We start from the raw sequence: 14,660 nt of genomic DNA, 5'->3' as shown, positions 1-14,660 counted from the left end.
AATGCAGACGTGACTGGTGTTTGTGCCCTGTGGGCTGGCGCTGTCTGTTACAACCATATGTAAACTTGCCCTGGGCTCCATTTTGCATTTGTGTTGTTTGAAACCTAATAACAGCTCTTATTTGGATGACCATATGTTGGTTTGTGCTAAATAAAAAAAAGAAAGTAATGCAGGCACACAATCATGTTCTTAGAGTCTCCGATACTAGCATCGTATTGCATTGATAATGATGTTCACTGATAAATATGATGAGGCTGATTAGGATTAGGGAGTCTTAAGGGATGTTCACACTGACTGCGATCAATTGCTGGATGTTGTTGCATCTCCGTGCTTTACGAGGTGGCGGATCTCTCTCTCAGATAGAAAAAGGCACTTATTATTTCTTTAAAGGTACACTATGGGATTTTTTTGCCACTAGAGGTTGTTTATTCAAAACAAAGGCGTAGCTTGATATCGAGGAAACATGGGAGTTGTTGTCTTCATCTCTACAGCCGGTGGAGAATACAACGAGACTCGGAAAGAAATCATATTCATGGATGAATGGTAATGTATTAAAGATGTATTAACGTTACGAAAGCCGTTGAAGCAGAACGAGGCTGCTGGAGAGACAAGTACGACACACGGCTCGAGAGCAGTGGAGCTTTTATTATGCCGTAGACGTTGCTTCCGCTTCTTCCGGTATGAGGGATAACACAGTGCTGTTTTATCATATTAGATACATCTGAGTGTGTTGAAAGTTGTTATAATGCTACTCTGTGCGTTCACTCGGCGGCTACTATATGAGACGCTTGTTGCAGTGAGCTGTATCGATATTAGGCATGGTAAATATGGTACTCGCGGTAAATCAAGAAAACGAGATTTAAACAAGAAGACTTATTGTTTTGAGCTGTATAACAATGATTAGCTTTCTGTTGATGAATGTATCCAAACAGTTGCTCACCTGCCTAATAAAACATAATATATTAAAGTGACTTTGGTGTTTCCATGGTTTCTACAAAATAAAGCCGGAAATCGAGGGTAACATCATATAATCATATGATGTCATTGATAGGCGACTTTCGGACACGGTCCGTGTCCTGGTTAAAACTGCTTATTTCTCTGGATTTAAACATTCTTAGTAGTGTTGTCACGGTACCAAAATTTCAGTATTCGGTACCAATACCAGTGAAAATCCACGGTTCTCGGTACCAATTTCGGTACCAAAGGGCTAGAAATCAATACATTCTTTGCTGATACTTCCTCGTCATCATGGAGAGCGCAGTTCGCACTCTCAAAAATAGTCGATCTCCGAATGCGAATGAACTTACTCTGAATTTTAGTATTGTTTTTATATGAGGATCCTTTTTCAAATACAAGGTCAATATTGATTTTCACTAATGACAAAACAACAAATTATCCGTGAATTTATATGGAACTAATCTTTAAAAGCTTTCCATCTTTACTCTCCTCATGTAACGTTGCATTCGGAGATCGACAAGTTTCTCTTTTCCACAAGCGCTTGCTCTCCCGTGGCGTCTGTCGTTGCTATGCAACCATGAACATAGGCGCGCCTGGAAAAACGAGCGCGCCGCGTCGCTTCTATTATGAGCGCGCTTGCCGCGCACCTACATTTGGAATAACGAATCTGCACACGCAAAAAACGTGCTATGTGAACGGCCACTTATGGCTACGTGACATTAGCCTAATCCAAAATATTTCCATATGTGTCTCTTTCCTCCTTTCTTATCAACAAGTGGATTTACAGCCACCACATCAGCAGCACCGCCTGTCGCCATGTCTCAGCGCTTTAATAAAGAGGACGCGCAACTGCACGCGTGCATGCGTGCGCATCAAGGAACCGGGTTTGAACGGGTCCTTGGTACCACCGGTACCTAAGAAAACCTGGTACCGTGACGTTTACATTTTTCTAGTACCGACTTGGTACCGAAGTACCGGGTCTTTTGACAACACTAATTCTTAGAAACATTTGGGATAACACAAATCAACAAAATATATAACACTGATCTAGTGGTTTTTGGATATTTTGATCCAAAAATCTTACATAGTGTGCCTTTAAAAAAGCAATGAAGCAGTTTTGTCAGATTATCATGTTTATTTATTTATGATAATATATTTGTCCAATAAATCAAAGTCATGTGGTGCAACCAATATAAGGGGAAGACCAGAACAAGAAATGTTAGAATATTCTAATATTTTTTTTATAATTTTTATAACATATTTTATATATTAGATCCTATTACTAGCATCCCCGTAACCCAGAGAACAAAAGCAGACAAGTTAGACCTTTTTATGACAAGACACTTAAGAATTAAAAAAAAACGTTTTACCTTAAAAATGTTTAGAAATTATTATGAAAATGAATTACTTTGTCGCTTGTCGCTTAGAAACGCTGCTCATCTTCAGACTCTGGCCTCTCCAGTTGGACCTGAAAGAAGACCTGCATATCTCCCAAATTAGAACTTATTCCCCTACCAAAATTTCAAACATAATTACCCAAGAGTAACCGCTGTCCTGTGATAGCTGCAGCAACAGACAAGTTACTCTCTCTCCTATTGTATTGAACATCTTATAACCCTGTAAATAACCATCCAAACATTGACGTGTTTGTAAATTTATTTGAAGCCTTTCCTAGTGTGAAGAAGTGAACTCTTTTGAGGCCTCCGAAATAGCCAAACACTGGCTGTTTAACAACTTAAACATCATGGGGGCTCCTCAAAAAGGCTAACCTCCTGGGGAAAAGAGCAAACAGACCAGACTTAACTTCTGAGATGCCTTTTGTTCTGACCTGCTCACAGGGAACCAGCATCACAAAGATGAGCCCTGCCATTCCTCTCCAGCCAATCCTTTTCTCCTTAATAGAATTCCTTCACTTGCCTCACAGCATGGAGTCTTGTGTGTACTTTTTCTTTTTGGTCTTTTAATGCCCTTTGTCACTGCTTCAGCTGCCTTTGCTGAAGTGAAGGTTTCTCTGAAAAGAGAAATGCTCTGATGTGATGTTTTGATGAGAGGTTCCCAATTTAGCTTGACCCAAAGCCCAATTCCATTGCGGTAAGCAAGTACTTGTAGGTTGTTTGTGTTTTTAAGCATTCATGACTTTGATGTGAGGCATTCATGACTTTTGTGAGGTTTTGGTTGAATATGGTTTATTTAGAACCTGCCATATTTATTTCCCCCTTATATTGTGCAACAACTTTCAAGGAAAACTGGTGATATCACAGGCGATGGGATAATATGAATGATGCCGGCAATATGGTGCAATGAGTGAGAAGTCCTGAGACCTGAGAAGGAAATGACCTAGAAAGTACTGCTTTTATCCTTCATTGATCTCACAGAATAGAGCTTTCAGTATCAATGATGCATCAGCAATAGGAAAAATAAACCCGCTGAGTGACCCATCATGTGTCTGCAACACCTCTGCTAGTGTTTAAGAGCACAGGTCTGTGAAGCATTAAAAGCTTTTTAATGGCCGGATAAATGGGGCAGCGCTGTAGTAGATGTATATCGTGAAAGTATATAATCATTATATGTACATGGGCAGGGCACATTTTATTTCATGGGCCATTGTACAAAATGGGTGTCATTTGTGGCACTCCTGCATATCGTTAGCCTCATAGCATAATTGCCTAAGTCCTATAGGACTTAGGCAATTATGCTATGAGGCTAACGATATGCAAAGACTTCAAAATTCAATAGCTGATAAATTATTTTATCTATCATACACAATATGCACAATACATCATACTATCTATCTATCTATCTATCTATCTATCTATCTATCTGTCTGTCTGTCTGTCTGTCTGTCTGTCTATTTGTCTGTCTGTCTGTCTGTCTGTCTGTCTAAACATAATATTATACTGTAACAAATTTAAAGGCTCAGGGAAGGAGGAGGCAGGAACGGCAAACAATGAACGGCACTTTAATAATGTAATAAACATAAACAACAAAACAAAAGTAAAGCGACAGCCCCTCACAGGCGAAAACAAACAACAACATATAGGCCTGGCCTGGTCCTTTCTCGTCTTCCACTGTCGTCACTCCTCCGTGTATCCTTCTGGAGCTCCTCCATGGCACTCGAGACCGGTGTGACGTGCAGGTGACGCTCATTTACACTCGCCCCACTGGCCTCGCTCCCTTCCCATTGCTCTCGATACCGTCGCTGCTTGCCATATATACATTATATCCAGGGCTTGACATTAACACCCGCCAACCCGCCAAATGCGGGTGGATTTTGCTCGTGGCGGGTAACATAGTCACTTCAACTAGCCACTTTGGCGGGTTGAATAATTGTAGTCTTTTCAAAAGGCATCTGAAATAAGTGTTACACTACGACACTACAACTCCCATGAGTATTACATGCACACAGTGTTGCCTTGCGCTTGCGCGCTAGTGACCGACAACACAGAAACGAAGAGACAGCTAGCTGCCCTGCTGGAGTTACGTTGTATGCCGGTGGAGCTATGTGGCGACATATAATACATAATAGCCTACATGGTTTTATTTAAAAAAAAAAGGAGCTTTACACACAACCTTATCAGAGCTAATGATAATGACCTGTATTGTTATATATTTATGTAGTCTTGATTTGGGTGTGTACAGTGGTTTTACATTTAAAAGGGTTGTAAATCTAGTTCAAGTTAATTTTAGCACGCCATAGTCAACTTTTATCATTTAATTTCACAAAAACAAAAATGTGGCTAGTAAAAATGCTGTGTGGCTAGTAACTTTGAAAAACTTACTTGAACTAGAGCAAAAAATTTAATGTCAAGCCCTGATTATATCCCAATATATATTAAAATTATACACAGTGCATGTGCTGTTTTTATGCAGTGGTAACAGATGGAGCTGTTCTATGTATGGGTGACTGTAGTTTTTTTAGGTATAAAGGTTACCGTCTAACAATTCAAAATGAAGTTTTGCATCATAATTTACCATGACTTCAGTTTCCTGCAGGTCCCCTTGCAATAATGAAAAGCAGATCAGAGTTTGAAAGAGACCTCTTTGGAAGGTGGGGGAGGTCAGATATACTTTAATGAGAAGTGAATGTCTCAGATGAGTTTAAATTTATTAGAAATCTTCATAATACAAAAAAGAAAGAGGTCCCAAAGTGATAGGCATAGTGAAATAAAGAGTGGTGGAAACTGTCAATGCAAAGGTACATGCTCATATGCTGAGATACTGAGTTATAGGTCTGATGCTGACAGGTCCAGATGATGTCCCCTAATGCTTGTATTCTGTGTATCATTTTTGTTCTGTCGGGCTGCTGTCCACAAGAGAGATGAGGAAACCAGGTTGTCAGATGTGATTTCACAATGTACTGTAAACCTGCTTGTTGATAGACAAACTTCAGATGGACTAATACATATATATTCGGTCACACTTTAGATTAGGGTCCAATTCTCACTATAAACTAACTACTAACGATGACTTTTGACTCAATAAACTTTAAAATTACTGCTTATTAATTTTTTTTAAGGTAGTTGTTAAGTGTATGTATTGGGTAGGATTAAGGAATGCAGAATATGGTCATGCAGAATAAGGCATTAATATGTGCTTTATAAATACAAATTTAAAAACAGCTGATATCCTAGTAAAATGCATGCTAATAAGCAGCTAGTTGTGAAAATTAAAGTAAACTAAACTAAACTAAAGTGTTAAAAAATTAACAAATACTGTAACAAATGGTTATGGTTAGTTCATGTTAGTTAATACATTAACTAATATTAAGAAATGAAACCTTATAGTAAAGTGTTACCCTTGTTTTATTTTTTCACTAAAAAAGTGACTATAGCATTGTATGCAGTAATTACAAAAGATATGCATTGTATTGCTTATTTGGGGTTCTATACCGGACACATCAGCAGCCTTAGAGAGACACTCACTTTGTATTATGGCAGAAAATGTTCAAAGAATATTTCCTTAAATGCACATTGCTTATTTATTTTTGTATTCATAGAAATACTGACCCCTGAAACAGTGTTAATGTAAAACATTATATTAGTTGTAAAGATCTTCAATGGCAAGGAAACATAAACACTGGGCTCTTGGAAATATAGATTCTTATATAGAGTCAATAGGGTTCTGAAACCCAGATGGACTGAACAATACAGCTGCTCTCTCATTTGTCAAACGGCAGAGGTGCTCGAAGAAGAGCAGATCTATTGTTCGCTCCTTATGGTCTCAGTCTACTCAGAGTCCACCTTGCTCAGCCGATTTTCCTCTGTCAAATCGGCTCTCCCTTGAGCATTTTGCATATTGTACAGTAGCAGCACTCCTAGGGCCACTGATTAATTTCCTGAATAAATGCATTGTAGTCACTTCATTGTATTTCAAGCTTGACAAATGAACACCAGAGTCTGTTTCCCCAGTACGCCTTTATTCAGGCGAATTGCGAGAGTAAATTGAAATCAGTTGTTAATATGCAACAGAGAAATTGCCGTCTTTATTACTGATACATATGGATAAGTTTAACACTGTGTCATTAAACAACTGAAGTATTTTATTCTAAGTGAACTGGGTGAGGTCTAGCTGCTCAGGGGAATGTTTCCCAAAAGCATTGTCAGCCAGCTAAGGTTGCATGTTCTGTCGTTACCAACCTAGTTCAACGATTGGGAATTTCCCGAAACCATAGTTCCACTGTTGTCCAGCTGGGGTTAGAAGCATATTTCTTGTTAATGTTGAATTGATCATACTCTTGGGCACAATAAGCAAGATAACATTCAGTAGATTATATTAGTGATAATCGCTTCTGAAACAGGCTTTATGAAGCTTCAAACCCCTTGCAATTAATTTGTTTCAGACCAGTTACTGGAGCGCGTATCAAACTGGCAAAGTCACTTAATTTCAGTAGGCTTTGTTATGTCATAACTGTTTCGAAAAGTTTTGAAATCTCAATGGTTCTCTGCTAGGGGCGATAATCTCTGAACCCATTAACCAGTGTCTTTATGGTTTTTTAAAAGTTTGATAAATTTGTAGACATTTTAATGACACATTTGTATAATAAAAAGGAAGGGTTTTAGTTAATAGTCTATTATTGGTATAAATGATGACAGAAGTTTACACAATGTATACACGACAATGGTATGCTTAAAACTGAGAAGTTTTTCCTTTGAGTTGTCCGCGTAGAGACGACGCCATTGTCAAAATGATCCCCATTCACACGTATCTGCGAAAAAGACTGCTGTCAGGCCATTAGATGGCGATGAAACACTATAGATTCAATTCGTAACACTCATGTGCATGACGTCATTGGTTTCAGAGATTCCCGGGGTTTTTTTGTTTACACGGAGACTCATTGAAACACGTTTTCAAAGTTTGCATTTTCAGGCACCCAAAACGCCGTTGTCGTGTAAATGAACGCCCAAAACGCATAACATTTTTTATGTTTTTAGTTGAAAACGGTGTCGTGCAAATAGCCCCTTAGTTGTTTCTCCTCTGTTACTTCTGTTAATTTGTTCTAGTTTCTCGCCACTAATCGGTTGTCATGGACATTCATTTAACAAGCACACCTGTCTGTATTCAGTTCATTCTCTCTGTGTATTTAAGTTCCTCCCTGCATTCAGTTCTTCTTCCGGTACTGTTCGTGTGTTTGTGCTTGCATGCTGTCCCGCATCATTGTGGATTACCTGAGTTTACTTTGTGTTAATAAAGACACTTTTTGAATCTTCTTCATCATCTTTGGACTCAACGTGACATCCACTACCTACGTGTGATTTGGTTAATGACAGTCATTGGGCCCTATCTTGTACCCAGCGCTAGAGTTCTCAACGGGCCTGAAAATGACAACCCGACCCGACCCGGCCCGTGGCTTTTAAAGCCCGGACCCGATGTAACCCGACACATAAACATGAATTATCTGCCCGAACCCGGCCCGCGGCCCGACGCCGCGTCGGATTTTTTTTTTTCTCTCATACACGTATTATCATGACCAGCAGATGGGAATTCAAATCAACCTTTAATGTTCACGCCTTTTAACAATACAAACAACTGAAACAATAAACTTTAAATATATAAATAGGCTGTAGTAGCGACGGTGAATTCACCTGAGGCAAGTTTACTTTTCACCAACTCCATCTTCTTCTCCAGGCTATAAAGGCGCGCAGCCACGCACGCAGCGGCGTCAGGTCTGCCCCCGCCCCTCTCCATGATGCACGTTACACGCAGCAGCCAGACTTTCTTTACGGTGAACAGCAGCGATGATTAATAAATGTTTTTTTTTGTTTTGTTTGTTTTACTGAGCGGAAAAGATTAAGCCCGAGGTCCGACCCGACCCGAGTCATTTGATTATATTTTCGACCCGAACCCGCGGGTCCCGTCGGGTTTGTCGGGCCGACCCGACCCGTTGAGAACTCTACCCAGCGCAATTGACTTAGTACACCGACGCATGTATCATTCCTATTTTGCACACGATGCACAGCAGACTTTTCCCTCCACAGACGCACGCCAGTAAATTAGGGAATGAACTTGCGCTCCCGTGGGCGGTTCAGCGAAAAGAGGAGGCGTGTTCCGGCGCAAACGTTCCCTGGTGCTATTTTGCAGTTCCAGAAAACAATTCCACCACAGACCAGATAAAACCTAGTGTAAAGTCAGTGCCGTGTTTTCAGTGGCGTGTTCAGATGCTATTTTAAGGGCGCATACTTGGCCATAATGTAGCGTGTGCACAACGCGCATACACTTTGCTTCTCTCATCTACACACAGATGCAGTAGTTGCCATTTTTGCAAACCATACATAATTACAAGGAAAAATATTCCATTTGAGGGAAATCATTGTGGTGTCCATGAAGATGTGAAAAAATAGGCATAAAACTAACTTACACATTTACCAAAATTATTATACGCCTGTTTAACCGAAGCCAATTTGGTTTCTCCCATCCCCATACAATGTCACTTCTCTGTCTTTTACGGCCCTGACGAGAACGTCGGTCTCCTCGGCTGTGGACCGCTCCTGGTGTGCGCCTGGCAAATTCGCCGTTACAATAGCAATCCGCCATGGGACAAGCACGCCTGCTCTTAAAGGGAATGTGAGATGATGCTCTGATTGGTTAATTTCACGTTACGCCCAAACCACACCTATGAGTAATGTAGCTACTTCAGACCAACCCATTCGAGATCAGCCCACAAAGTTTCTTGCGTTTGGCGTTTGATACTTGCGTTTCAGATCGTTAAAATAGGGCCCATTATGTTGGTGAATCAACATGGTTCAAACAACATATTATGGTTGTTATGCTGCAAGTTACATCTTTGTAGGGGAAACGCATCCCAGGATAGTCTGGTTTACCTTTGGCAGGCTCAAAGGAAATGAGGACAGACGCTGTGAGGTGGCTTCTTATCTGAGTGGCTTGTTGACCGATTGCCTCAGGTTAGACCTGCATGCCCTCTGCACCACAGCTAGCCTGCTGTGTCACTTCAGTACACATGCACTCATAGCCCTGTGCTGTTCACTTACTCTCTATTTAACGCAGCAGTATAGCTCCTCAGCCCATGGCAGCTGTCTCGTTTGAAACGTACCAACCCGGACCTGCCATTTACATTCACTCCCGCAGCAAATATGGTAATCATTGTGATTTAAACCGGTGTTTAGCCGTTTGCTCCAAGGGGATATGCCCACGAGCACAATTCAACTCTCCGCTGTACTTACACACATGCACCAGTGAGTTTGGTTCAGCAGAAATAGAGCCATTACCGTGATCGATGATTTTATCACGTCAGCTGGTTGCGTGGTTTTGTTCAGCCGTGACTGTGGATCTTTTGTTCATTTTCAATGAATGAACTTGAATGTGGATCTTGTTTATATTTGATTCAGTGGCACAGGAATGGTGAACTCATGAATATTAAATAGCACAAACGGATGTTGCAAGTTAATATTCCTAGATTAAGTCAGATTATTTGATGTATATACACAAATTAAACCATCACATTGGTACTATTCATAAAGTGATCTCCTATGTACTTGAATTGTACAGCATTGAAAAACAATATCAAGGAGGGTTTTTTTTTTTTTTTTTGAGCAGATGTTTTTTATTCCCTTTTTTAAAATATTTCATTAGGAGATTTTAAAACTGGAAGGTCAACAATTTACACACGATCAATGTAGGAAATAAATAAATACATTTGCTCAGATGTTTTTAAATGCCTTTTAAATATGATTTAATTCTGAGAAGTCAACCAGGAAATGTCATTTAAAATAGACAGACAGACAGACAGACAGACAGAAAGAAAGAAAGAAAGAAAGAAAGAAAGAAAGAAAGAAAGAAAGAAAGAAAGAAAGAAAGAAAGAAAGAAAGAAAGAAAGAAAGAAAGAAAGAAAGAAAGAAAATTAGCATTTTTGGTGCCATGGATTCCCGTGAAAATTTCCAATAGTGAGTAAAATAGTGTCTGTGATTAAAATTACACACTATAAATTACACACTTTCATACCTCAAACGTGAAGTTTTGAAACTATTGAGTGCTTCAAAGTTTCAAACAAGTTGCCACATAAGGGATTTGTTAGTAAGTTAAAGCGCACAGCTGATTTCAATACACATTAAGGTAGACTCATAATTTTGCATAATTAGATTTATCAGAGATTATTATCCGCTTGATTTCAGGTTTTCAAAAGAGTAGGAGTTCATGAAAAGTGTTGTTAACAGCATTTAGCTGTGATATTGACTTTGGCACGTTATATCATTAACTTGCCTTTTATAAGCAATATAATGCCAATTTAAAAGAGACAGATTGTCAGTCATGTATTTCATTAACCTTTCTTACTCACCGTCACTATAACAATTACATGCACTGATCAACAGAGCACTTGTGCTAATTTCTGAGGGCGGCTGTTTCAATTGCTTCCAGTTACTCAGCCGTTTCAATTCATGAAATAATGAACCAATGAGCTCCCCTTCAGCGCTCTATGTACTCTAACTCCATCAGATGTTTGATTAACAAGGGACTAGGTGGTCTTTACAGTCTGATAATGGCTACTTTGCAACATACTTCAGTAAATGCTGCTGGGATCTTTTCCCATTTACATATAATGAGTGGAGATGTATTGGGTTTTGGTAAAAGATCACTTTTGGCTAGAATTTCTGTAATAGAGGAGGTTTCAATCTCATTTAGGCCATAGTTGCAAGGCAGGAGGAGATCACCTTAAATTTCCACACTTCAGTTCACTGTAATTATGAAAATGCACACTTAATCCAATTGAGGAAGATGCAATACTTTGGCATCTGTTGACTGTCGCCTCATGAGCCACTTTACCAATTGTTGAAATGAGCAGAATTCGTTGAATACTCAAAGCGTGCCTGTGGTTGCATTCTTCAACTCTGATAATACAAGCATGCACAACAGAAATGCCTGCAATCATTTATGCATGCCTTGTTTTGTTTTGGCAATGTAAATTCCAGGCAGAACTCTGAGAGAGCCGTGTGGTGGGCGACTCAACCCACACAGTGCTGACTGGCTCTCTTTGGCCCACCTGTTCCTGACAATGACCGCTCAGTTATAGGGTCTGCACCCAACCATCTGGAACAATGGTGCAAGTCTACCAAGCAGAAGCGGTGAAACTGTAAAGACATTAAAGAGTGCTTAAATAACTGCAGATGTTGTCTGTGTTACGCTGTTTATGGTGACAGTTATGTTGTGTAATCGTCTGTATAACCTCTATAAAGAAAACAAACTGTTGAAAACAAAATTGAATTTATAGAGCATTATGTTCTATACCATGTTTCTTCTTTTACTTGTTCCCTTCGTTGTGGTGCTAAATACCAGTTATATTCAAAGTTAGTTCAAATATCTCTTCTCTTTCAATGAAAATAATTCCAAAAGAAGCCAAAAAATCAAGTAAGACACAAAATGGATCAGAATATGTGAGTGGAGCAGGGCGACAGCAATTTCCCTTCTGCTCACAGCGTTCTATAATAACTCCGGTCAAGCTCCAATCCATGTTTTTCATTTCCTTAAACCCACAGGATATATGCAGGTCATATTATCAAAGTCCCTTTAAGGCAAGTCATTTCACTCTGTGGCCATCTTTGAAACTCCTTTTTGGGCAGATCCTATTTCTTTGAATGGTGAACCATCAAATTCTCCAAAGCTGTTCAATACGCATACAATTAAATTTCATATTTAAAAATCACCAATGAGATCTGACAACAACTGTCTCATAAATGTTGCTTCTAAATGCTCAAATTGCTTTTTTGGACTGGACCAGTCAATGCGCATGTGCAGTCATAAGCGTCCATCTCAGAAAACTGATTGTGTATGCAATAAACAATTCATGCTTTTATATCTTCCCGTTTAGACTGCTGCAACTCACTCTACCAGGGTATTTATAAGTCAATTCTAGCTCGGCTGATACTCCAGAAAGCTGCTGCTACTCCCATTCTTGCCTCGTTGAATTGGCTGCCTGTAAGATACAGAATCTAGTTCAAAATTCTGGTCTTGGTATTCAAGTCCATCAATAACCTTACATGGGGACTTTATCTTGCAGACCTCCTCGTAAGTCATTCCCTCCAGATCACTTAGATCCAGTGATCTTGCACTCCTATCCATCTAAACACAATGGTGATCGTGTTATCTTTTGTGTCTACTTTGTAAAGCACTTTGGTCAATTTGAATTGTATTTATACAGTGCTATATAACTAAAGAAACAGAAACAGATTGTTTCTACAGCAAACTGAGCTTTTAAAGGCAGCTACAGTGACACAATGATTTTACCAATTGGTGATTGGCTCTTTTATTTAGAAGGCGGAACTTATTCTGCTATACTGTGCATTGCACTTTCTCCCATTCATAGTAATATGAGTGCACCTTCTTTGTATATCAATTTTAGATAGATAGATAGATAGATAGATAGATAGATAGATAGATAGATAGATAGATAGATAGATAGATAGATAGATAGTATACCATTAGAAAGAATCTTTAACTTTAAGCGCTTTTGTTAATTGTTGCTAAAAAAAATTACCAAATAATTCAGACTCATGGAACATCTGAGATCCCTAACAAACATTTCAACCTAATATTACAGAACAGCTCCTACCGGTTCTCTCTTTTGATTCTTATTAAAGTAGCATGAGTATGAAAAGATGTCATCTATAATTTATAGCCTGAATCACTGAATCAGTCAGTCAATTGATTCGTTCAACAACACTGAATCATTCAGGAAGTAAACACAGTGTGTTGTTCTGAGACACTGTGGCTTTTTATGGACCTATTTTAGTTAGCAGGGCAAAAACTAGAATGTCACTGACAATATTGTGTCTAAAATGTAAGTTACTTATTTATTGAATTGTTATGATAAAACAATCACAGTCGATTGTGCGGCCTCATCACACACTCTCAGAAAAAAATAGGTAGAGGCTGTCACTGGGGCAGTACCCTTTCAAAATATACCCCCAAAGGAATTAGCACCTTAAAGGTGAATATTAGTAGCTAATTACAGATTAGTGTACAGATTAGTACCTAAATGGTACATATTAGTACTTTTTGAAAGGGGACTTCCCCACTGACATTTTTTAAGAGTGCAGTCGCCTAGTCACAGTCATGCTTAAATTTAATTAAGAAAAACAGTCTTGCTTTTGTGATGTTTCTTAAACAGATTGTAAGAAATAGGAAATCATATTATTAATTTCAGAAGATATCACAAATGATTGTCAAAATACTGACAAAATACGTTAATTTAGATAGATGTGATTGCTGACAATTATTGTTGACAAGACAAATTTTAAAAGACACAAAAATAATCAGTTATAGATGCCTGTTGACACGAAACATCCCAAGGCGTCATATACTGACGCTTTTGACATTTCGTCTACATCCACACTTTAGCGTCAATATGAGACGCAGATAGATATGGCCCAGAAGGCGCCTCCTAGCGGTCTAACCCTAACCCTACCCCAGACCTAAACCTACCCATAACCGAACAAAGCTCTGTGCGTGTCATATTGACGCTAAAGGGTGCCATGTGCGTTGGATGTAGACGAAATGTCAAAAGTGTCAGTATATGACGCCCTAGGATGAGAATGCGTTGAACTGGAGCATATTTTACTGAAAAAAACAAACAAATTTATGTTGTGTTGGTGTCTATCTGCCTCTTCCCCATTATTCACCTTTGAAAAATCCATCCATCCATTCTCCAAACCACTTTTTCCTTGAAAAATGTATTGTGTAAAATAAAATTGTTAATGGCCAAGTTCATGTTGGTTAATGGGTACGTTCAGCATTATTACATCATTAAATAGCTCTACTGATGAATGACGCTAACTAACGAATGACATTTTTCAGACTATCCTGGAAATTCATAATGCAATTTTCCAAAGCGTAATTTAGCCTAATTTGTCAAGTTAATGGTTTAGTAATTACATTTAATTCACGTTTTATACCATTTTTGCTGAGCTAAACGCAACACCTCGAGTGGGCGACTACTACCTCTTAGCAATTTGTGCTGGCACACACAAAAACTGCTTTAAGACATCTTAATGCTGTCCTCGCACTCTGAAGCCATTCTGCTGATGTGCAGTTTGTTTGTATGAGTGACTTTCCTCAAAATAGCTGGTTTCTAGGCTGGGATATAAGAATGAAGTCTGTTCCTGTTCCTTCTGTGACTAAAGCTTACAAAAAGTTCATGAAATGCACATTTCTTAAAAAAAAAAAAAAAAAGTTGTGTAGCATAGTTGAGTTGTGC

The 14,660-nt window shown here is 39.0% G+C and overlaps 1 protein-coding gene across 1 annotated transcript in view; it reads left to right on the top strand.

Moving 5' to 3' along the window:
- Positions 1-14,660, top strand: part of sema5a (sema domain, seven thrombospondin repeats (type 1 and type 1-like), transmembrane domain (TM) and short cytoplasmic domain, (semaphorin) 5A) — a 133,435-nt gene that overhangs the window by 47,849 nt on the left and 70,926 nt on the right. The window lies entirely within an intron of this gene.

This window comes from Rutilus rutilus (assembly GCF_951802725.1).
Source record: "Rutilus rutilus genome assembly, chromosome: 24".
NCBI classification, from domain to species: Eukaryota; Metazoa; Chordata; class Actinopteri; order Cypriniformes; family Leuciscidae; genus Rutilus; species Rutilus rutilus.
This window is presented reverse-complemented; position numbering and strand designations above follow the sequence as displayed.